We start from the raw sequence: 23,821 nt of genomic DNA, 5'->3' as shown, positions 1-23,821 counted from the left end.
TTTTTCTTCATTTATCTTTTGCAACTCCTTTTTTTCCAGTTGGTCCATTCTATTTTTTTAGGAAGATTCAACATTTATTAAGCACCTTTAGTTGTGAAAGGTACAGTGCTGAGCACTGTACCAAGATACAAAGAGCAATATAGACAAACATTCAGCCCTCTCAAGGGCTTAAAGGCTAATATGGATTTATGAAACACAAACAAACGATGTAAAATGAAAAACATTCTTTACTGTTCAACATCTTGCCCAGCTGTCATTCCTACCTCTCCCTAAGCATAATTTTTATCAGTTTTCAATTCACAGGGATTTCAATCACTATTGATTAGTTCACAGAGAATTCATCCTAGAAATGGGAAGTCATTTCATTAATACTTTGAAAACAGGGTACAAATGAAATTTGACTAATAAATGACCAGGCAGTTCAATCATTAATATTTTTAAAACAGGGAAACCCCTAAAGGTGATGAATTAATTACTTTTAATTTGCTGAAAGTCTATAATAGGAATAAAATATTCCTGTATTTTTATTAGTGATTTTTAAATTGATTTATATTCCTAATTTATCCAACTTTCAAACTGCCTAGGAATCCAGGCTGTCAATAACTATGCTAGCCATAGTCCTAACAACCAAGTTCTCCAGGCTCCCCCCACCCCCAATGATCAGCTGGATTTTCTCTCTGTGACATAAATCTCATTTAAGTAGATGATTAAATTACAATATTTGGTCATATCTTCAAAAACTATTCCTATAACGGGAACAACTTCACATAGTACCAGACTTGGTTTTTTGCTTAAGTCTTTTCCTTTCCAAGACAAAAAAACACAAAAACCAAGGAATGGAATGAGATGGATTTTTTTCCCTATCAAGAAGAAAACAATGAAATTCAGAACTGGATCGCTTGGCCCTTTCTCTTCTTAACTCCTCCCAGTTCAAAGTGCTTAAACCTCTTCATGCCAAGCATCCTCTTAGACCTGCAGCTGGGTTCCACACAGTCAAGTCTCAGTACAAACTTTTTTGTTTTTTTTCCTTTTTCTGAAAACTTTGTTTTTGTCTGCCCACCACAACCGCTCTGCTTCTGACGGTTTCATCTTTTCCCCAGTTCCTTCAAAGAATCCTGGCTTTTCTTGAACTGTGTCATTTTCTGAGGCTTGCCACACTTTTTGAACAAAGTTCTGCAGATTTAGGGATGTTCACCAAAGGACAATGCCATGCTCTCCACTAGGCTACTCCTGTGGCCAGGCCGTGGGGGGTCCCTTGGCCCAGCGCTTAGAGGTGAGTGCCGGGCTGAGGACGAGGACGAGCAGAAGACAACAGGCTTCAAAGGCTGACGGAACACTGGTCCATTCTATTTTTGAAGGACTTTTTTATTTGCCCAAATGTAGTTTTGAGAGAATCATTTTCTTTTTGCATTTGCCCAGTTGAAGATCTGAGAGTTATTCTCATTTTGGATTTGTCCAATTGTATTTTCCAAGGATTTGTTTTCTTGTTGCATTTTGTTAATTTTTTTCTTGCATCATGTTAATTTTCTCTTGAGTTTCTTTTCCCAATTGTTCCAATTGATTTTTTTTTAAGATTTTCTAAGGCAATGGGGTTAAGTGGCTTGCCCAAGGCCACATAGCTAGGTAATTATTAAGTGTCTGAGGCCAGATTTGAACTCAGGTACTCCTGACTCCAAGGCCAGTACTCTATCTACTGTGCCACCTAGCCGCCCCCCCCAATTGATTTTTAAACTCCTTCCTGATTTCTTCAAGGAAATCTTTTTAGGCTGGAGACCAATTCATATTCTCCTCAGCAGTGCTAGATCTCTCTGGGTTAGAATCTGTCTTTTCTAAGTATTTTTCCATGGGCCCTCCTTTTCTCTGGTCTTTTTTTCATCTTGTGTTGGGGAGAGCTGGCCCTCAGAGGTTTGCTTTTGAAGATCCTAGAGGCTTTGTTCACTTGGCTTAGCAATTCCAAGGGCCAGGCAGTAGGGGGTGCTGGTTGCTTTCTCTGGAGTGAGGTCCTCAGCAGCAGGGTCTCAGTTGACCTTGAACACTGGGCTGGGCCCTGGGGGAGGGAGTTAATCTCTTTCTGTTGAGTGAAGTCTGTTGCCCTGAGTGGGGTGGTGGTGGTGGGGGTTGTTTATTGTTTGTTCTGGGCAAAGAGCTCTGCTGAAAGTATGGTGCTCAGGTCCCTGGCTCAGCTGGTTGTTCTCCAGGAATGCTCTGAGACTCTGTGCTGGAACTCACCCTCTCTTAGCTCCTCTCCCCACCCACCCCCACCCCAACCCTCCCACCCTCCACCTCCGACAAAGACTCAGCAGCCAAAGCTGGATCTCACATCAGCCACTCATGGAAGTCTCTATGGCTGAGGCTGACCCTCTGTCTTCCCCCAGCCACTGTCCCTGTGCTGATCCTCTGCTTTCATCTCCCAGTTCACCCATGGTCCCCTGAGACAGACCTTCTTGGTAGGTGTTCTTCTCCTAGCTTCTCTTTCTGGGTTTTGTTGATGGAATTTCCATTAAGAGGTTTCTCTCATGCTATTTCTGAGGACAAAGAGAAAGCACCTATCACAGTGCCTGTTTTCTCTCTGCCATCTTCCCTAAGACTGTTACTCCCCTTCTAAAAGATTTTCCATGACTTCCTCTGATGAAGATTAATTTCCTTAAATTCCAGGTCTCCCACAATATGGTGCTAGCTTACCTTTACAATCAGTCTTATTATTTACTGTTCTACAGTCAATCCAAACTAAACTACTTGCCCTTCCCCTTGCATTTCTCCTCACATTATTCCCTCTTTCTGGAATGTCTTCCTTTCTTCATCTCTGTGAAAGTATCTCTCTAGTGTGGTGACACAATTTTTGCTGGGATGCAAAATGCAGCCTAGTCACTTTCTCATCTTATATAGTTGTTGTCCACATCTTAGCATTCTCCTTTACATGTCAGAGAGAACTTCCTTTAGCTCTTTTAACTTTTCACAAATAAGAATGAAAAACTTAGGCTATTTGTCATCCCTGTTTTTACTAGGTAACTCACTTTCCTGTTTCCTTTTCTATTATACCCATTACCCTTGATAGTTTCTATGCCACTTAACCACATCACACTATTATTGTTGGTAATATTTGCAACCTATTGACACACATTCCATTTCTCTTTGCTGTTTTTACTGTTTCACTGATGCATTTTCTATTGATAACATAATTATTTTCTGAATACCTCCCATTAAAAAAACCCTAGTTGGGGCGTAGTGGATAAAGCACCGGCTCTGGAGTCAGGAGTACCTGGGTTCAAATCCAGTCTCAGACACTTAATAATTACCTAGCTGTGTGGCCTTGGCAAGCCACTTAACCCCATTTGCCTTGCAAAAACCTAAAAAAACCCCAGTCCTATAAATTTTATCAGTGTAGGAAGAAACCTTTTCTATCAATAAATATTGGCACATTCTTTGAAAATTATAGTCTCAAATTTAAATACCTGGGCAAACATCAACTGTTCATGGATAGGTCAAGCTAATATAATAAAAATGACAATTCTACCAAAACTAAACTACTTGTTTAGCACCCTACCAATCAAAATTCCAAAAAATTACTTTAATGAGTTAGAAAAAATTGTAAGTAAATTTATATGGAGGAATAAAAAGTCAAGAATTTCCAGGGATTCAATGAAAAAAAAGTGCAAAAGAAGGTGGCTTAGCCTTACCAGATCTAAAATTATATTATATAGCATCAGTCAACAAAACTGTCTGATATTGACTAAGAAATAGAGTTGTGGATCAGTGGAATAGACTAGGTACAATAGCTAGCAAGAAATGATTATAGTAATCTGCGGCTTGATAAACCCAAAGAGTCCAGCTATTGGGATAAAAACTCTCTCTTCAATAAAAACTGTTGGGAAAACTGTAAGTTAGTATGGAAGAAACTTAGATTAGACCAACACCTCACACCCTATATGAAGATAAGATCCAAATGGATTCAGGATTCAGACATAAAAGCAATATTATAAGCAAACCAGAAGATCAAGGAGTAGTTTACCTGTCAAATCTATGGAAAAGGAAACAGTTTATGACCAAGGAAGAGAAAAAGAACATCATTCAAAACAAACTAGATAATTTTGACTACATTAAAAAAGCTTTTGCACAGACAAAACCACTGTAACCAAGATCAAAAGAAGTGTAGTAAATTGGGAAACAATTTTTGCAACTAGTATCTGACAAAGGCCTCATTTCTAAAATATACAGAGAACTGAGTCAAATTTTCAAAAAAAAACAAGCCATTCCCCAATTGACAGGTGATCAAAGGATATGAAAAGGAAATTTACAGATGAGGAAATCAAAGCAATCCACAGTCATATGAAAAAATTGCTCCAAATCATAATTTATTAGAGAAATGTAACTTAAAGCATCTCTGAGATACCAACTCATACCTCTCAGACTGGCCAATATGACCAGAAAAGATAATGATCAATGTTAGAAGGGATGTGGGAAATGGGACACTAATACATTGTTGGTGAGGCTGTGAACTCATCCAACCTTTCTGGAGAGAAATTTGGAATTATGCCCAAAGGGCAACAAAAATGTGCATACCCTTTGACCCAGCAATACCAGTACTGGGTCTATACCCTGAAGAGATTATGAAAACGGTACAAACATCACGGGGAAATTAAGTGAATGCCCTTCAATTGGGGGATGGCTTAACAAACTGTGGGGTATATGTATGTCATAGAACACTATTGTTCTAAATGAAACCAAGAGGGATGGGAATTCAGGGAAGCCTGGAAATACTTGCATGAAGGGATGCTGAGCAAGATGAGCAGACCCAGCAAAACATGGGGGTGATGATCAACCCTTATAGACTTGCTCATCCCTTCAGTGCAACAACTAGGGACAATTTTGAGCTATCTGCAATAGAAAATCCCAATTGTATCCAGAGAAAGAATTATGGACTTTGAACAAAGACCAAAGACTATTAACATCAAATTAGAAAAAAAAAGCATTATATTATTATATAATTTCACTATCTCATATTTTATTTTTCTTCCTTAAAGATATGATTTCTCTGTCATGAAATTCAACTGAGATCAATTTATAACATGGAACCAATGTAAACACTAACAGAATGCCTTCTGTGGGGGGTGAGGGGAGGGAAGCTAGAATGGGGGGAAAATTGTAAAACTCAAAATAAACAAAATCTTTCTTTAAAAAAGAAAAAAGAAAATTATAGTCTCAGAAAGTGGCTTGGGATTCTGAAAGTTAAGTGATTCTCAGGGTCACACAATCAGTATGTCAGTGGTGGAACTTGAACTGAGGTCTTCTTGACTCCAAGGCCAACTCTCCATACATTATATCCTATCTACTCAGTATGCTCCTTTATATTAAAAAATAGTTTTAACTAATATTCATCATATTGGCAAAGACAATTAAAAAATGGAAACAGTATTAGAAAGAACTATGCAAAGAGAGCTACTCCTGGTGGAGTTGTGAAATGTTACAATAAATTAGAAAACAATTTGCGGGGCAGCTAGGTGGCGCAGTGGATAAAGCACCAGCCCTGGAGTCAGTAGTACCTGGGTTCAAATCCGATCTCAAACACTTAATAATTGCCTAGCTGTGTGGCCTTGGGCAAGCCACTTAAGCCAATTTACCTTGCCAAAAACAACAACAACAACAACAAAAAAACCCAATTTGTAATTATGTAAGAAAGACCAAAAACTGTTTAAAGAAATCTGATTCTTTGATCCTATCATCAATCAATCATTTTGCATTTATTAAGGGCCAACTACATTAGATACTGTGGTAATTACAAGGATATATTAAGACAATTTTATATATATATATATATATATATATATATATATATATATATATATATAGGCATATACAAGATATGTACAAATGAAACATAAGGCAACGTTGTGGTGACAAGACTTGGGGGTGGTCAACAAAAGCTTCTCCTGCTAGATGCAACATAAGCTGATTCTTGAAGGAAACCAAAGATTCTAAGAAGTGGAGCTGAAAAAGGTGAGCATTCTAAGAATGAATAAAAAGCCAAAGTAAAAACACCAAGGGGAGAGATGAAATGTCACATGTGAGGAACAGAAAAAAAAAAACCCTAAAGAAGGCAATGGAAAAAAAAAGTCCTCTGTAACAAACTATTCATAGCAGTACTCTTTGTGCCAATAAAAAATTGGAAGCAAAATAGCAGCTATTCACAGATTTGGTAAATGTATAAAAAAATTGTGACAAAAATAGATAATATTTATATAGTATTTACTTTGTGCCAAGAACTATACTAAGTGCTATATAGTTATTTTCTTATTTGATCCTCACAAAACCCTGGAAAGTAGAGGCTAACAACAACCCTGGAAAACAGAGGCTATTACCATTCTCATTCCACAGGTGTGGAAACTGAGGCAAATAGAGTCATATAGCTAGTGGTATCTAAAACAGGATTGGATCTCAGGTCTTCTTGACTCCAGATCCAGTACTCTATGTATTATGGCACTACCTAACCACTTATTATACCATATGAAAAAGTGAGTATAAGGAATTTGAATGAAAGGCAATAATGTGAAGAAAGTAGAAATAAAAAACATAATGACAATAATGGAAACAATAATGCTAAAAGGCAGAAAAGTTCTAACCAATTATGATTAATCTTATCTCAGAAAGTAGATAGTAAAAAATACCTCTCTCTTAATAGATAGGTGGAGGACTATGAACATAACATGTGCCAGCAGACTGGTCACAATGTCAAATGGTTTTGACTAATTTTTTTGTCGCAAAGGAAAATTCAGTGCTGGGCAGAGGGTTAGGAAGAAATGATGGGTACAAAAATAAAAACACAAATTTTTTTAAAAGGAAAAAAATTGTTCATTCTTTAAATCACAGATATTAGAAAATGGTGATTAGTCTTATGCATCAATTCTCTATATGTTTTAGATGTTAGACTTTGATACAAACAAAATTAAAAGGAAAGCAGAAAACTGGAAAAAAATTTACAGGAAGTATCTCTGATAAAGGCCTCATTTCTGTTTGTTTGTTTGTTTGTTTGTTTAAGCTTTTGCAAGGCAAATGGGGTTAAGTGGCTTGCCCAAGGCCAGACAGCTAGGTAATTATTAAGTATCTGAGGTTGCATTTGAACTCAGGTACTCCTGACTTCAGGTCAGTGCTTTATCCACTGCACCACCTAGCCACCCCTCATTTCTTAAACATATAGAGAACTGAGTCAAATTTATAAGAATGCAAGTCATTCCCCAATAAATGGTCAAAGGATATGAACATGGAGTTTTCAGACAAAGAAAACAAAGCTATCTATACTCATATGAAAAAATGATAAAAATCATATTGATTAGAGAAATGCAAATTAAAATTCTGAGCTATCACCTTATAACTATGAGATTGACTAATATGACAAAAAAATAAAGTGATAAATGTTAGAGGGCATGTGGAAAAACTGGGACACTAATTCACTGACGGCAGAGTTGTAAACTAATCCAACTATTCTGGAGAGTTTGGAACTATGCCTATAGGGCTAAAAAAACTGTGCATACCCTTTGATCCAGCAACACCACTGCCAGGTCTGTATCACAAAGAGATTATTTTTTAAAAGGTAAAAGAATATATTTGTATAAATAATCTATTTGTATAAAGAATCTATTTGTATAAAATTATAAGTAGGTTTTTGTGGTGGCTAAGAATTGGAAATTGAAGAGAGGTACATCAATTAGGGAATGATTGAATAAGTTGTGGTACTGTGATTGTAATGGAATGTTAATTTGTTATAAGAAATGACAAGCAGGATGATTTAAAAAAACTGGAAAGACACAAACATAACACAATGTGAAGTGCGGAGTACTAGGAGAACATTGTACATAGTAACAGCAATATTGTATGATGTAGATCCATGAATGACTTAGCTATTCTCACTCATACAATGATCCAAGACAATCCCAAAGGACTCAGGATGAAAAATGCTATTTGCCTTCAGATAAAGAACTGATATTGTATGAATAAAAACCTGAAGCATATTATTTTTTCACTTTGTTTCCTCTCTCTCTCTCTCTTTTTTTTCTGGTCAAGACTTTTTTTTTTTGAGAATCAAATTCTTTTTATTATTCCTGAGTAAAAGCATTATGTTGGAAACTGTACTCCACCTATTAATGGATTATTATGCCAAAGCATCCAAATGAGGGGAATTTCCATCTTCAAGAGATATTATTTCTTCCACCTCCATTTCTTCTAAATGGATGAAAAGATCAGTCCCACCACTGGTAGTAACTCCCACATTTAAAAGGTGAAACCAAGTCCAGAATAAGGATACATATTGGCAGGAAGGGAGCTGCTGCTCTTAAGAACTTGAAAATTTCCCATGCTGGATCCTCATCCAGGGGATGATAAGGCTGCTGCTGCTCCAGTGTGGAAAGCAGTGGGTGCAACTCAAACACTGTGTGGTGAGGTGGAGAGGAGCTGAAAGGATCTCACAGCTCAACATGATGGGCTTCGGTGCGAAGCAGCTCACTGGGTTTCATAAAGATGCCTTCCATGGCTCTCCAATAGTTGTTTTGGCTCTGCTGGGCCATACCATGCACCTCTATTTGGCCACTGATGGGTCAGCCATACTGCTCTCCCCTGACAGAGAGCAGCATGTCAGTAGAAGCGTGTTTGAACCGAACCTCATCGTCTCTCACCCAGTGTGAGCCACTGCAGAGGACTGTCCAGTCATCCAGATAGTACCCTTCACCCTCTTCCCCAAATGCACTCACTTCTTGGTTGCCAGAGAGGGATGAAGAGAAGTGGTGACTGTAAAAGTTGCTTCCAGTATTGACATGAGTCAGCCGTATGGCCTGGCCACACTTCACAGGGGTTCCTCTCTCACAGACTGTAGAAGTTTTTCCTCGGATCCTCCAGTAACTGTTGCTGTCATCCACATCTAATATCCCTGTAACTGACTGCTGCCCACTGCCGGACCCGTAGTGCACGTCATGCTAGTGCAGCCGGACGTTGTGCTGCGTGTTGAGGAGCTTCACGACCGAGCAGCAGGTGACGAGGGGTGGGTCGGAGGTCCGGACTAGGCCCAGCAGCGCCCCGAGCAGCAGCAGCAGCGGCACCGCAGCGGCCCCGGCCGGGGCCCCACCTCCCCATCCTGGTCAAGACTTTTTGCACAAAATGATGGAAATGTTTTACATGATTCCTCATGTATAACCTATATCAAATTAATCATCTCAGGGAGGGAGGGATAGAATTTGGAATTCAAAACTTATTTTAAAAAAGGGGCAGTTAGGTGGTGCAGTGGATAGAGCACCATCCTGGAGTCAGGAGGACCTGAGTTCAAATTTGTCTTCAGATAATAATTACCTGACTTTTTGACCTTGGGTAAGTCACTTAACTCCACTGCCTTGAAAAAAAAAGAACAATAAAAGTAATTAGGGCAAAACGTGTTTGGTTTGTTTTGTTTTTTTTTTAGTTTTTGCAAGGCAATGGGGTTATAAGTGGCTTGCCCAAGGCCACATAGCTACATAATTATTGTCTGAGGCTGGATTTGAACTCAGGTCCTCCTGACACCAGGGTGATGCTCTATTCACTGTGCTACCTAGCCACCCTAGGGCAAAATATGTTAAACAAATAAATTCTATATATGTGAAAATCTATTTTGACTTTTATCATAATTATCTCACTCTTCCTTGTTAAGCTATGAACTCTCTTTTTAAACAGTTATGAAAGTTATTTTTTCTTCAAATTTTTTTTTTAATATAATGTGACCTTTTATGTTCATATAAATATGTCTAATATCTATTTTACACATACTGTGTCATACGGTATAATAAGATTATCTAAGTCTATTTTCCACCAAACTACTTTCCAATCTTCCCTGTACTTTCTGTCTTCTCAATAGTTTGTATTCTTGTGTTTAAGAACATTGGGCTACTCTGTTCATTTGCTCCTAGCCTTTTACTAATTTATTCTACTGACACATTGTTCTATTTTTTTAACAGCATCAAATAAGTTTTAAAAAAATTTTTTCACAAAAAGTATAAAAGAAGGTAGCTTAGCCCTACCTGATCTAAAATTATATTATAAAACATCAGTCATCAAAACTGTCTGGTATTGGCTAAGAAATAGAGTGGTGTATCAGTGGAATAGACTCGGTGCAATAGCAGGAAATGATTATAGTAACCTGCTGTTTGATAAACCCAAAGAGTCCAACTATTGGGATAAAAGCTCTCTCTCTCTTCAATAAAAACTGTTGGGAAAATTGGAAGTTAGTATGGCAGAAACTTAGAGTAGACCAACACCTTACACCCTATACCAAGATAAGAACCAAATGGATACAGGATTTAGACAAAAAACATTATTAAAAACAAACTAGAAGATCAAGGAATAGTTTACCTGTCAGATCTATGGAAAGGGAAGCAGTTTATGACTAAGGAAGAGATAGAGAACATCACTAAAAACAAACTAGAAGATTTTGATTACATTAAATTAAAAGGCTTTTGCATAGACAAAACCACTGTAATCAAGATCAAAAGAAATGTAGTAAACTGGGAAACAATCTTTACAACTAATGTTTCTGACAAAGGACTCATTTCTAAAATATACAGAGAACTGGGTCAAATTTATTTTTTTTATTTTTAAAATTTATTTATTATTTATTTTGAATTTTACAATTCCCCCCCAATCTTGCTTCCCTCCCCCCACCTCCCACAGAAGGCAGTCTCTTAGTCTTTACATTGTTTCCATGGTATACATTAATCTAAGTTGAATGTGATTAGAGAGAAAACATATCCTTAAGGAAGAAAAATAAAGTATAAGAGATAGCAAAATTACACAATAAAATAATGTTTTTTTAAAATTAATAGTCTTTGGTCTTTGTTTAAACTCTACAATTCTTTCTCTTGATACAGCTGGTATTCTCCATTGCAGATAGCCTGAAATTGTGCCTGATTGTTGCACTGATGGAATGAGCAAGTCCATCAAGGTTGATCATCACCCCCATGTTGCTGTTAGGCTGTACAATGTTCTGTACAAATAATGTTTTTTATACATTACTAAAATATTCTTGTTTAAGAGCAAACATAATACCCCCCCCAAAAAAATATAGACCCACATGAGTGATAAAGTAAAGGAAAGAGAAAAAAATTAAAATTAAAAAAAATAATAATAATGATAGGTGCAGCCAGGTGGCGCAGTGGACAGAGCATGGGTCCTGGAACCAGGAGCACCTGAGCCCAAATCCAGGCCCAGAAACCCAATAATCACCCAGCTGTGTGACCCTGGGCAAGCCACCCCAACCCCACTGTCCTGCAAAGACAACAAAAAAAGACCCAAAATAAAATAATAATAATATAGTAGGGGTGGCCAGGTGGCGCAGCACTAGCCCTGGAGCCAGGAGCACCCAGGTCCAAATCCGGTCTGACACCCAACAATCACCCAGATATGCAGCCCCAGGCAAGCCACCCAGCCCCATTTTCCCTGCAAACCCCGCCAATAATAATAATAATAATAATAATAATAATAATAATGATGATGATGATGATGATGATGATGATGATGATAATTGTCCAGATTTTTCTCCAGGGGCAGCCAGGCCTTACCTTTTTTTCCTACTTCTTTGGTGTGCATCCGGACACAACCAGAGTGTTCCAAAAAGAGAGTCACAGGCCAGAGGAGAAGCAAACAGGCGACTTTATTGTTTCATGACCAAAGATTACATCTCCGAATTTCTTCTCTCTCCTCCCTCCTGCTCCTTGCAATTATATTCTTGGCTATCAGCAAAAGCCACGTGAAATAGCAACAGTTTCCAATCATGGAACAGCTAACAGCTAGTGATTCAAGCATGCACCAATTAGAAAAATGCTTGTCACTGCCCTGTTGCATGCCAGAAGAAGGCAAACAATGTTAGACCACAAAGAGGAAGACTGGAGCTCACTTCCTGAACCAAGAGCACACACCGACGATGCCTACATGCAGAACATGCTGTAATTCCCTGTCCTTATGTTTCAAAACGCAAGGACAAAGGTCTTTCACATATCCCTCAGCAAGTCCCCAGGGTCTCATCGTTATTCAAGAGGAACTACAGAATCAGCCTCTAGTCTCCCAACAAATAATAATAATAATAACAATAATAATAACAATAATAATAATGCTTCAATCTGTGTTCCAATACCTCCAGCTCTGGAGCAGGTGGATCACATTCTTTTTTTTTTCCTTTCTGGAGAGCAAATTTGGAACTACACCCAAAGGGCAACAAAAATGTGCATACCCTTTGATTCAGCAATACCACTACTGGGTCTATACCCTGAAGGGATGATGAAAAAGGGTAAAAACATCACTTGTACAAAAATATTCATACCAGCCCTGTTTATGGTGGCAAAGAATTGGAAATCAAGTAAATGTTCTTCAATTGGGGAATGGCTTAACAAACTGTGGTATATGTATGTCATGGAACACTATTGTTATATTAGAAACCAGGAGGGATGGGAATTCAGGGAAGCCTGGAGAGATTTGCATGAACTGATGCTGAGTGAGATGAGCAGAACCAGAAAAACACTATACACCTTAACAGCAACATGGGGGTGATGATCAACCTCGATGGACTTGCTCATTTCCATCAGTGCAACAATCAGGGACAATTTAAAGCTGTCTGCAATGGAGAACACCATCTATATCCAGAGAATGTATAGTTTGAACGAAGATCAAGGACTATTACCTTTAATTTTGAAAAAGAAACCTGATATTTCATTGGATGATCTTGCTATCTCTTATACTTTATGTTTCTTCCTTAAGGATATGATTTCTCTCTCATGACATTCAATTTGGATCAATGTATACCATGGAAACAATGTAAATACTAGCAAATTGCCTTCTGCAGGGGGTGGGGGGAGGGAAGTAAGATTAGGGGGAAAATTGTAAAACTCAAAATAAATAAAATCCTTATAACTTAAAAAAAATGTTTTTTCACATTACTACAATAGTCTTATTGGAAAAGTAAACATAATCCTTCCCCCCCCAACAAAGAAAGGGAAACCTCAAGAAAAATAAAGTGAAAGGAACAAAAATGTGCTTTCAGTCTCTATTCAAATACCATCAATTCTGTCTTTGGAATGGATGGCATTCTTTATCATAAGTCCATCAGAGAAAATGCTTCAATATTTTTCTCCCACAGATGCTATTGCTAGCTGTATTTCCCTCCATCCTATTCCTCCTCACCCCCATTTATTCTATTCTCTCTCTCCCCTTTGGTGGTGGCAAAAAACTAGAAATTGAGGTAATGCCCAACAATTGGGGAATAGATGAACAAGTTATGATATATGATTATAATGGAATACTATTGTTCTATAAGAAATCATGAGTGGGCAGATTTCAGTAAAATCCAGAAAAACTACAACTACTGATCCTAAGGGAAGTGAGCAGAACCAAGAGAACATTGGACACATTATTATCAGCAACACTGTGTGATCATCAAACATGGTAGACTTAGCTCTTCTCAGCAATACAATTATCAAAGACAATTCCAAAAGACTTTTGGTAGAAAATGCCAACCAGGGGCTGCTAGGTGGCGCAGTGGATAGAGCACCAGCCCTGGAGTCAGGAGTACCTGATTCAAATCTGGCCTCAGACACTTAATAATTACTTAGCTGTGTGGCCTTGAGCAAGCCACTTAACTCCATTGCCTTGCAAAAACCTTAAAAAAAAAAAAAAAGAAAAAATGTCAACCATATTCAGAAAATAACTATGGGTCTGAATGCACATTGAAGCATACTATTTTTACTTTTTTTAAAAATTTGTTTTTTTGTTTTTTCTCTCTTGTTTTTTCCTTCCCCCCTGATAATTCTCTAACAGCATGACTAATATGAAAATATGTTTAACATAATTGTTTATGCACAACCTGTATCAGAGTACTTTCTGTCTTGGGAAGGGGGAGAGAAAAAGAGGGAAGTAGAAAAATTTGGAATTCAAAATCTTACAAAAATGAATGTTGAAAACTATTTTTACGTGTAATTGGAAACAAAATACTTTTAAGTGTGAAAAAAGAAAAAGCAATAGTTACAATGAATCCAGAAAAATAATCTCAATGAATCCAGAGAAGCATGAAAATACATAAGTTGATGTAAAGGGGAAATAAGCCCTGACAAGAAAATAAGATATATAATAAACACATCAAAATAAATGAGAATATCAACCACCACAAAACAATTAAAAATGAATGATATGAAAAAATAACTGGCAATTTTGGCCATGAAAAATAATTCATAGATGTGGAAAAAGAAATATATTTTCAATTTTTTCCCATTCTGTTGATTAGATTATTTGATTTTTTTTTCCTCTTTCCTCTTTATTTTTTAAATTATATGTTTTAAGGGTTTGTTCTCTGGCAGGGGAGAGGGCAAAGAGGATTTAGGCACAAGAAAATCTAGGTAATAAAAACACAAAAGATATCAACTACATTTTCAAAAAAGATAAACAATTTAAAATGATTTAGCATTAATATACCTATCAATAGTTATTTCTATAATTCAATTATTTATAATCAAATTTTTATTTTTTTGTAAGTTTTTATTTTCTTGTACTGGATAGAGGAGACAAGATGGTTCCAGTACAGTTCTGCCTTTGAGTTCACCACAGTTTGTCTTTCCAAAGTCCTAAAAATCTTATTGTCTTTCTTCTTCTATCCTGAAAGTACCAGTGGAGTACCCAGGCCTTTAACTTGACTTCTCACATATGTATGTATAAAATTTTTATGAGAAATATCTACACATATCAAGGGAATCCTTGGTTTTAGTAAGAAACAGGAAGGATTTTACAAATTAAATTCCATAGAAGACCAGGTCTTTACAATTATACAACTGATTGAAAGATGTAGTGAATAGAAGATCCTATTTTGTTTATTTTTTTTTATCATTTTTTGAAAATTTTTTTTATTTATTTAAGGCAATGGGGTTAAGTGACTTGTCCAAGGTCAAACAGCTAGGCAATTATTAAGTACCTCAGGCTGGATTTGAGTGCAAGTTCTCCTGACTTCAGGTCCGGTGCTCTATCCACTGTGCCACCTAGCTGCCCTCTAGCTGCCCCTTTTTTGTTGATTATTAAAAAAAAATCAATTAAGCAAAATGATACCTTAAAGACTCCTTTTTAACAGAATATCTCTCATCAATACATTAAGCTTGTAGGCAAATAAGTAAAAGGAAAGTACATATGTAATCTGGAAGAATTTTGTCCTGTTCTTTCTGCCTTTTTTATTCTCCCAAAAACTTAATTAGACAGCTTAGTGGGTAAAAGTGTTAGATCTGAGGAAGGTCTGAGTTTAAATTCTACTTCAGACACATAAATTTCATGACCTTGAATAAGTTATTTAATCTTGGGCTCAGTTGCTTCATCTGTAAAATGAATATAAGAATATCTATCTCACAAGATTACAAGGATCATGTGACTACCCATCTAACTATTCATCCACACATCTATCTTTTTTTCTATCTATCTATCTCACTTTGTTTATCATAAAATGGTCTATAAATGTTAGTTACCATTTCCCAAGTGATTCTTAAGGGCCAAGCAGAACAGATTGGTGGAGTTTTTTTTTTAACCATATAAAAGGACTGTGTTTAGGGTCGGTCATGCTAATTCCCTCTGTGCCAAAAAACATATTAAAAAAGGGTGGTGACATTTTGTAGTCCTTTGACAACTTCTAGGTTGAATTGTGAGAACACCAATATATTAGGAAGGAATGACATTTATGGCTTTATGTGGGGATGAGTCTAGTTACCAGGAGAGAAATAATCAGCTCTCCTGAATCTGCTGGGGACCTCAAACCACTACACATCAATATCTAGCTATTTTGCTTCCCTGTCTTCCTTTGACCTTAGAAGTTTTTTTTTGTTTTTTCTTTTTAGGTTTTTGCAAGGCAAATGGGGTTAAGTGGCTTGCCCAAGGCCACACAGCTAGGTAATTATTAAGCGTCTGAGACCAAATTTGAACACAGGTACTCCTGACTCCAGGGCCAGTGCTTTATCCACTATGCCACCTAGCCGCCCCCAACCTTAGAAGTTTTGAGAGATTCCTTCATTTCCTCCTTTTTGATGAGGTAGAGGATTATTTGGGAAATGTCTCATCAGCAATAAGAAAGTGAAAATGGGGGAGAAAAGAAAATGAAGAAGTAGAATGGATGTTTTACTTTCATTTTAATTTCATAAATATTAAAACTGAAGTGATGTCTATAGACATTGTAAGTCTGAATCTATTGTGTAAAAGGAGAGAAATCCAAGAACCAATTAATTCAAGGCATATGGGCAGAGCCAAGATAACTGTAACAGTTATTCAATATTTTAATATTTTATAAGTTAATCCTAGCCTGTGAATTTAATAAACAGTAATCTATGTAAGGAGGAAGAGCTTCTTTCGCAGGAAAAAAAATGAATGGCAAAAGATGCCAGTTTCTATTAAGAGCAACAATTTTGATTTTGAGCACCCTCTGATGGTCAGATAACACATTGGCTGATTGGTGAAAGGTTAGGAGTTATACTCGGCCTATACATGGACAGAACAATTCAAGTGACCTAGTGATTTACTCAAAACATAGAGTCTGGAACCAGTTCAAATCGAGACATTTATCAGTTCTTACCTCTCAGGGTTGTTGTGAGGATCAAATGAAATAATATTAATAAACTGTTTACTGAGGTCCTGACACACAGTAGGTGCTTAATGAATACTTGTTTCTTTCCTTCTTTAAGATTTAGTTCAAGCACAACTTCTTAAACAGAGGTTCTTAATCATTTTTTTTTCCTCCCAAGAACCTTTTGGCAATCCAATGAAGTCAACAACTCCTTTCTTAGAAGAATGTTCATTGCCTACATTCAGTTCTATATTTGTTAAATGTTAGAGGTAATTTTTCACATCTAAATTTCTCTATAACTCCTAAGGGTTCTGTGGGTCCAAGGGTAAGAAATCCTGCAATAAACAAATCTCTTCTAGATCTAGCTGCTATGTATCTTCCCTCCCTAATGCTCTAGTATTGATTTTTATTATGTATGTGTACATATGTGAGTATGAACACAATGTCTCCTAATAAAATGTTTAGTTCTTTGAAATTAGAAACTGTCTTTATTCTTTGAAAATGATTACTGACTGTCCTGTTCACTTTTAGACTTTGATAATATAGGCAGAAGACATATTTATAAATGGCTACTCAGCAAATACATTAACATGATTTCTTTTTACTTGACCTATGGTTTTATCAGAAGAGAGAACTTCCCATATATAAACTCCCTCCACTGATGAGATTCCTCTGCAATTTAAAATTTTAAAATGTAAAACGGATAATTTTGATTACATTAAATTAAAAAACTTTTATACAAATAAAACCCATGCAACAAAGATTAATGGGAAAGCAGAAAGCTATGAAACAATTTTTATAAACAATGTTTCTGATAAGACTTCATTTCTAAAACATATAAAGAACTGAGTAAAATTTATAAGAATACAAGTCCTTCTCAAATTGATAAGTGGTTAAAAGATATGAACAGGTAGTTTTCTTTTCTTTCTCTCTCTCTCTCTCTCTTTTTTTTTTTTTTGGTTTTCAAGGCAATGGGGTTAAGTGACTTGCCCAAGGTTACACAGTTAGGTCATTATTAAGTGTCTGAGGCTGAATTTGAACTCAGGTACTCCTGACTCTAGGGCCAGTGCTCTATCCACTGTGTCACCTAGCTGCTCCTCAATGAAGAAATCAAAACTATCTAGAGTTACATGAAAAAATGCTCTAAATATTGATTAGAGAAATGCAAATTAAAACAACTTCGAAGTACCACCTCACATCTATCAGATTGACTAATATGACAGAAAAGGAAAATGATAAATGTTGGAGGAGATGTGGGAAAACTAGGACACTAATTCACTGGTGATGGAGTTGTAAACTGATCCAACCACTCTGGAGAGTTATCAAAGTGGGCATACCTTTTGATTCACTACTAGGTCTGTATTCCTAAGAGAGCATTAAAAAAGGCAAAAAGATTCACATGGACAAAAATATTTATAGCAGCTCTTTTTGTGGTAGCAAAGAACTGGAAACTGAGGGGATGTCCTTCAATTGGGGTATGACTGAACAAGTTGTGGTATATGACTATAATGGAATATCATTGTTCTGTAAGAAATCATGAGCAGGTGGATTTCAAGAAAACCTGAATTTAAATGAAATGGTATTGTGTGAAGTGAACAGAATGAGGAGAACGATGTACATTGTACCAGCAACATTCTATGATGATCAACTATGACAGACTAAGGTCTTCGCATCAAATGATCAAAGACAATTCTATTGTGAATGGAAAATGTGATGGAAAATGCCATCATATCCAGAAAAAGAACTACAGAGTCTGAATGCAGACTACAGCATACTATTGTCTCTTTTTAAAATTTGATTTTTCTTTCTCATAAATTTTCCCCTTTTGTTCAGATTCCTTTCATAACATGACTAATATGAAAATATGGCTACACATGGCTACACATATTTGACCTATATCAGACTACTGTGCTGTCTTGGGAGGGGGAAGGAAAAGGAGAGAGAAAAATTTGGAATTCAAAACTCTTACAAAAATCAAAGTTGAAAATTATCTTTATATGTAATTGAAAAAATAGAATGCTATTAACTTAAAAAAATTCTATTTGGTCCAAACATATTTTACAAGATCTTTTTCAGTCTTCTTCTGTACATACCTTTCCATTAGTTATGACTATCAAAGTATCTGTTTTGATTTGGAGGATCCTCTCAAGTTCTTTGTAAAAATTTCTTCACTTTTTCACTTCCTGAAAAAGAAGTGGTCAGTTTACTTAGGCTAATCATCACCATGAAAATTTTAAGGTAAGATTATCAAAACTACCAATAAATGATGTTTCTTCTTGTTGTCTGGATGCACAATGAAACCATCTTCTTTAACCCTCTATGAAGAAGCTGTGAGATGTCCTTTCACATTCTCACTTTTAAAAGTTGTGCTGATGTTTTCTGTTTTTTAATCATAGTTCTAATATTTCCAGATATTAACATCCCCTGGGCTCTCACTAAGTCTTTACCTATAACAAAGAGGAACATTTAAATTAAGACATCTGAATGTCTTTTATTTAGCTGTATCATTTTTTACCTTTTTTTTAAAAAAAAAAACAAAAACCTCATTTCAGGCCCTATGGTCATTATGATGTGATTTTCTTTCTCCATTAGTTGGTAGACAAAGATAAACCAATCAATCAAAGTAATTCTTAAACACTTATTATGTGCCCTACTCAGTGCTAGATATGCAAATAAAAAATAAAACAAAAGATCTCAAATAATAATAACAGTGTTGCCTAATGTTTGTAGCTTATCTGAACCCAGCCAGGTTCTGATTAGTGAAAATGAATCCTATGAAGAAATGAATCCTACATTATTCAAAATTACACTTCCAAGTTACAATCACATGTAAAATATAGTAATTAGTTCTAGCTGAATGAAAAAAGATAATTTAAAAAAACTAATTTTTATTGTTTAATAATTTACCATAACAGCTAAGGATCTTTCTTTAAATCTTCACATATATGCTGGTAAATGAAGAGGATTCTATCCACATCTTGACAAATTTGCATGCTCACATTCTCACACATAATTGGATGACCTGAAACATTATCTAAAAATCACAAAAGCTTAAAAGGGGACATTGCTGTCTTTGCTATATTTTCAAGAGGTGGGCTAAATCAAAAACAGTTTTAGCCACCCAAGCTTTCTTATTTGACTGACAAAGAAACAAGATTTTTAACATAAAATACTCTTCAACATTAACTTCCAATAAAATTAAAAATTTTAGGTAAAAAATTATAAATGTTAAAAATTCAAAGATTGAAAAAAATTCAAAGATATCCAATTTCTTCAATTATTTTCTTCAAATCATTAGCATTTAGCTACCATATCCTCATTTGCATTAGCTATCTCTCTGGTAGTTTTAACATTATACAAGTTAAACTCAATTTTTTTTTTTAGGTTTTTGCAAGGCAAACGGGGTTAAGTGGCTTGCCCAAGGCCACACAGCTAGGTAATTATTACGTGTCTGAGACCGAATTTGAACCCAGGTACTCCTGACTCCAGGGCCGGTGTTTTATCCACTATGCCATCTAGCCGCCCTTAAACTCAATTTTTAAAGTGAACTATCTAACCAAAGCTTGGCAGTAAATTTCTTCACTTTCTTTCCATTTACTTTTACTTCTTTAAACAATATGAAGTTTTTGTCTGAATGTCTAAGAGGAATGTTTTTGACTGCAGTTTTCAATTCATGCACCAAATAGAGACTCAGTTTCTAGCACTATAACATGCTTTTTCCCCATAATTATTTGCAAATCACAAAATGTTGGTACAACTTTACCTTTTATTTTTATAATATTCTGTACTGTAAATTCAGGCATTCTGATATGCCATCCTATTTTTAGAGTTAATTTTGAATACATTCATGACATTCAATTACATTAAATTTTTGTTCTAATGTAATTTTTTTTTCCCTTGGGCTGGTAGTGATTCCATCTGAAATATTCTTTTTGTCCATTTTGTTAAGGGCTCTTAGAAAAAAATAGGCCTCCTACTTTTCCAATCATACCTTACTCCTCAATATGTACTCTTCATTCCATTGTCCTCCAGGATGTTTCATGAATAAAATAATCTTTCTCTTGACTCCAGGCATTTTCTGTTTCCTATATTTGGAATGCTCTCCCTTCTCCTCTCTGCCTACTGACCTCCCTGGGTTCCTTTAAATTCCAAGTAAAATCCAATCTTCTTCTTCCCCAATCCCTCTTAATTCCATTGTCTTTCCTCCTTTAATGATTTTCTGTATATTTTTGCTTGTTGTCTCCCTCATTAGATTATGAGTTCTTTAAGAGGAGTTTTATGCCTTTCTTTACATCCCTGACAGTTTATATAGACATGATAGCTGTCTTTTAAGTATTGAAGAGCTAGCATGTGCAAAAAGTTTGTTTTGTTTGGTCCTAAAGGGCAGAAACAGGAGTGTAGAACATAGAAATTGCAGTGAAGTATAAGGATAAATGTAAGTAAAAACTTCCTGAAATGAGAGAAGTCCAATAATGGAAAAGATACCCTCTGGGGGTAATGGATTCCCTCTTATTAGAAGTCTTCAAGAAAAGCTTGGATTTATAGTAATACTGTAGTAGAGGTTGAACAATATGGCCTCTGAGGTTCCTTCTAACTTTGAGATTGTCTTTTCCTTGACACTAAACCAATTTTTTACCTTTCTTGTGTCATAGACCCCTTGGATCCATGTCCTTGGATCCCTTCTTAGCATATTTTTAAATGCTTAAATTATATAGGATAGTAAAGTCAAGTTTGTACAACATAAAACATTACTTTTTTCCCTAATTATGTTCACAAACTATCTGAAATATTATCTATAGGTTTTTAAGGGATACATAGACTCCCGGTTAAGAATTTCTGCTCTACCATAAAATCCTGAAGCAAGAGACTGTCCATTCTTCATCTTAACAACCCCATAGTTTCTACACATAGCGGATTCTAAATGCATATAATCTAACCTAACTTTATAGTTTTATTTCATTTCTTTCTTATTTTGTCCTTCTCCCAGACATTTTAGCCAAACTGGATTATTCACTGTTCCTTGATCTTGTTTTCTTGTCTAAGTTCTTAGCTTTGTACTTATAGCTTTCATTTATGAAATGGATTACCCTCTCGCTCTCCTATTTCTGCCTGTTAAGCCTTTTTATCTCCTTAAAGGCCCCAGCTCCAGGAAGTTTTCTTAATTCTCCAGCTATAAGTTTTCTATCCTTTTAATTCTCACAGGTCCTTTAAGTTTGAACTCTCCTCTGCATAATTTCCTAACTTATAAATATTTGTATATATTTCCTCTCCTTACTAAACTATCAAGTTTCTTGAGTCATCTTTAATTTTTGTAGCCCCACTGAACCTTACATACACATATATATGTATGTGTGTGTGTGTATATATATATATATATATATACACACACACACACACACACACACACACGTGGCTTAAAAAATATTTGCTGAATTGAATAGAATCAAATCAATTATTTTAAACTTAAGAACAAGAAGGGCTATCAGCCCTTACTGCACACTTCCTTGTTTTATTAATTTCTGCCACTCTTGTGTAGGTTCCTTTATAGCACAAAGTTTGAATAGGAATGGAGGATTTTTCTATCTGCTCTCTTGAAGTCCTGACCATTCAGAGTCCTGAAAAAAAATCTTAATATGAGATAACTTGAAAGATAGTACCCATTCCATTCTTGCAATCATTTCTGTTATAAAGTTATCAGAGCACAATTTTATCACAATAAACAAAACTAGAAAAAACAAAGAAATCCACAGCTTACTGTAAGGTACACCTCTTCAAGTTTATCTAATTTCCATATGAATACTTTGGTATACACAATCACAATACTTTACAGTCTGCTTCTAAGGACCAGAGGTATAGCATTTAAGTAAAAGGTTTTAACTATCAAGTATAATATTTGTTATTGTTATTATTACTATCAGCAATTCCAAAAACAGTTGACACCTCGTTTGTAGGGTCCTATGCCAGACTAGATGAGGTACAAAGATAAATCTGTATGTATAAAATTCTATGTGTGTGTGTGTGTGTGTGTGTGTGTGTGTGTGTGTGTGTGTGTCTGGATATGTATACATACAGTGTTCCTGTCTTCATGGAGCTCGTGTGTGTGTGTGTGTGTGTGTGTGTGTGTGTGTTTATATATATATAGACCAATTGCTCAGTACAATGGAAACCACAGGCTTTGGATTCAAAAGAACTGGGTTCAAATTCTAGTTTTCCTGTTGTTTTGTACTTTATTTCAAAAAAAAGGAAAATAATATGGGTAATGATTTGACATGTTCATGAACTGGATTTAAATGAGGAAGAATTGCATAAAATCATGAGCCTTCCTGTGTGGCAGGACAAAAATCAACATAATTGGGTCTGGGTTGCAGTGTATAAATGGCATCTTCCATGTCTAACTAAGCTCTAAGTACTCTATAAGGTCTGCTTCAACCTCCTTCATGGTGACTGGAACAAATTGTTCTCATTTACCCATTCTGCATGAAATTATGCAGAAGCCTGTCATGGTTACCCTCAACCTGGTATGGCCACTGTTCATGTTCAGTTTCTTGGAGCTAAAAGTGAGACCTGGGTTACAGATACACATCAAAGTTGGATAAACAACTTTGAAAAGGGCTTGGTAAACCTTCACCCCAGGGGCGGCTAGGTAGCATAGTGGATAAAGCACAGGCCTTGGAATCAGGAGTACCTGGGTTCAAATCTGGTCTCAGACACTTAATAATTACCTAGCTGTGTGGCCTTGGGCAAACCCCTTAACCCCATTTGCCTTGCAAAAACCTAAAAAAACAAAACAAAAAAACCCCTTCACCCCAAGAATACTGTCCTCCCTCAATACTCCATACATGTTTCAAGTGTGACTTGGGGGCACATTCATCTTTCCTTTGACAAATCCAAGTCCCCCACTTAGACTCAGTTTCTTCATCATGAAATGAGTTAAAACTTAGATAACCTCTGTAGTCCTCTGCAACTCTAAATTTATGAACCTCAATCTTTGATTTCCAAATCTATCATTTTCATAGAGCCCTATGAATATATTCAAATGACTTATACTCCTTAACAGATATTCACCTCTGTAAGTCCTAGATTTCAAAAACAGATCAAAATAAAAGCATTTCTTCTTCCTAATGTAACAAAGGCAAAAATTTTAGGGTATTATAACAAGTGTGGATCTAGAGTCAGAGGACCTGGATTTCAGTTCTGGCATTGCCACCAACAGTGATACTGGATAAGCCACTATTTTTT

At 36.0% G+C, this 23,821-nt stretch overlaps 2 pseudogenes; both read right to left on the bottom strand.

Moving 5' to 3' along the window:
- Positions 1-884: 884 nt before the first annotated feature.
- LOC141508092 (large ribosomal subunit protein eL42-like) lies at positions 885-1,345 on the bottom strand (annotated as a pseudogene).
- A 6,752-nt stretch (positions 1,346-8,097) lies between these two features.
- Positions 8,098-11,595, bottom strand: LOC141508086 (stromal cell-derived factor 2 pseudogene; annotated as a pseudogene).
- Positions 11,596-23,821: the final 12,226 nt, after the last annotated feature.

Source organism: Macrotis lagotis, chromosome 1 (genome assembly GCF_037893015.1).
Source record: "Macrotis lagotis isolate mMagLag1 chromosome 1, bilby.v1.9.chrom.fasta, whole genome shotgun sequence".
In the NCBI taxonomy this organism is placed as follows: Eukaryota; Metazoa; Chordata; class Mammalia; order Peramelemorphia; family Peramelidae; genus Macrotis; species Macrotis lagotis.
The sequence above is the reverse complement of the archived record's forward strand: the minus strand, read 5'-3'. Positions and strand labels throughout refer to the sequence as shown.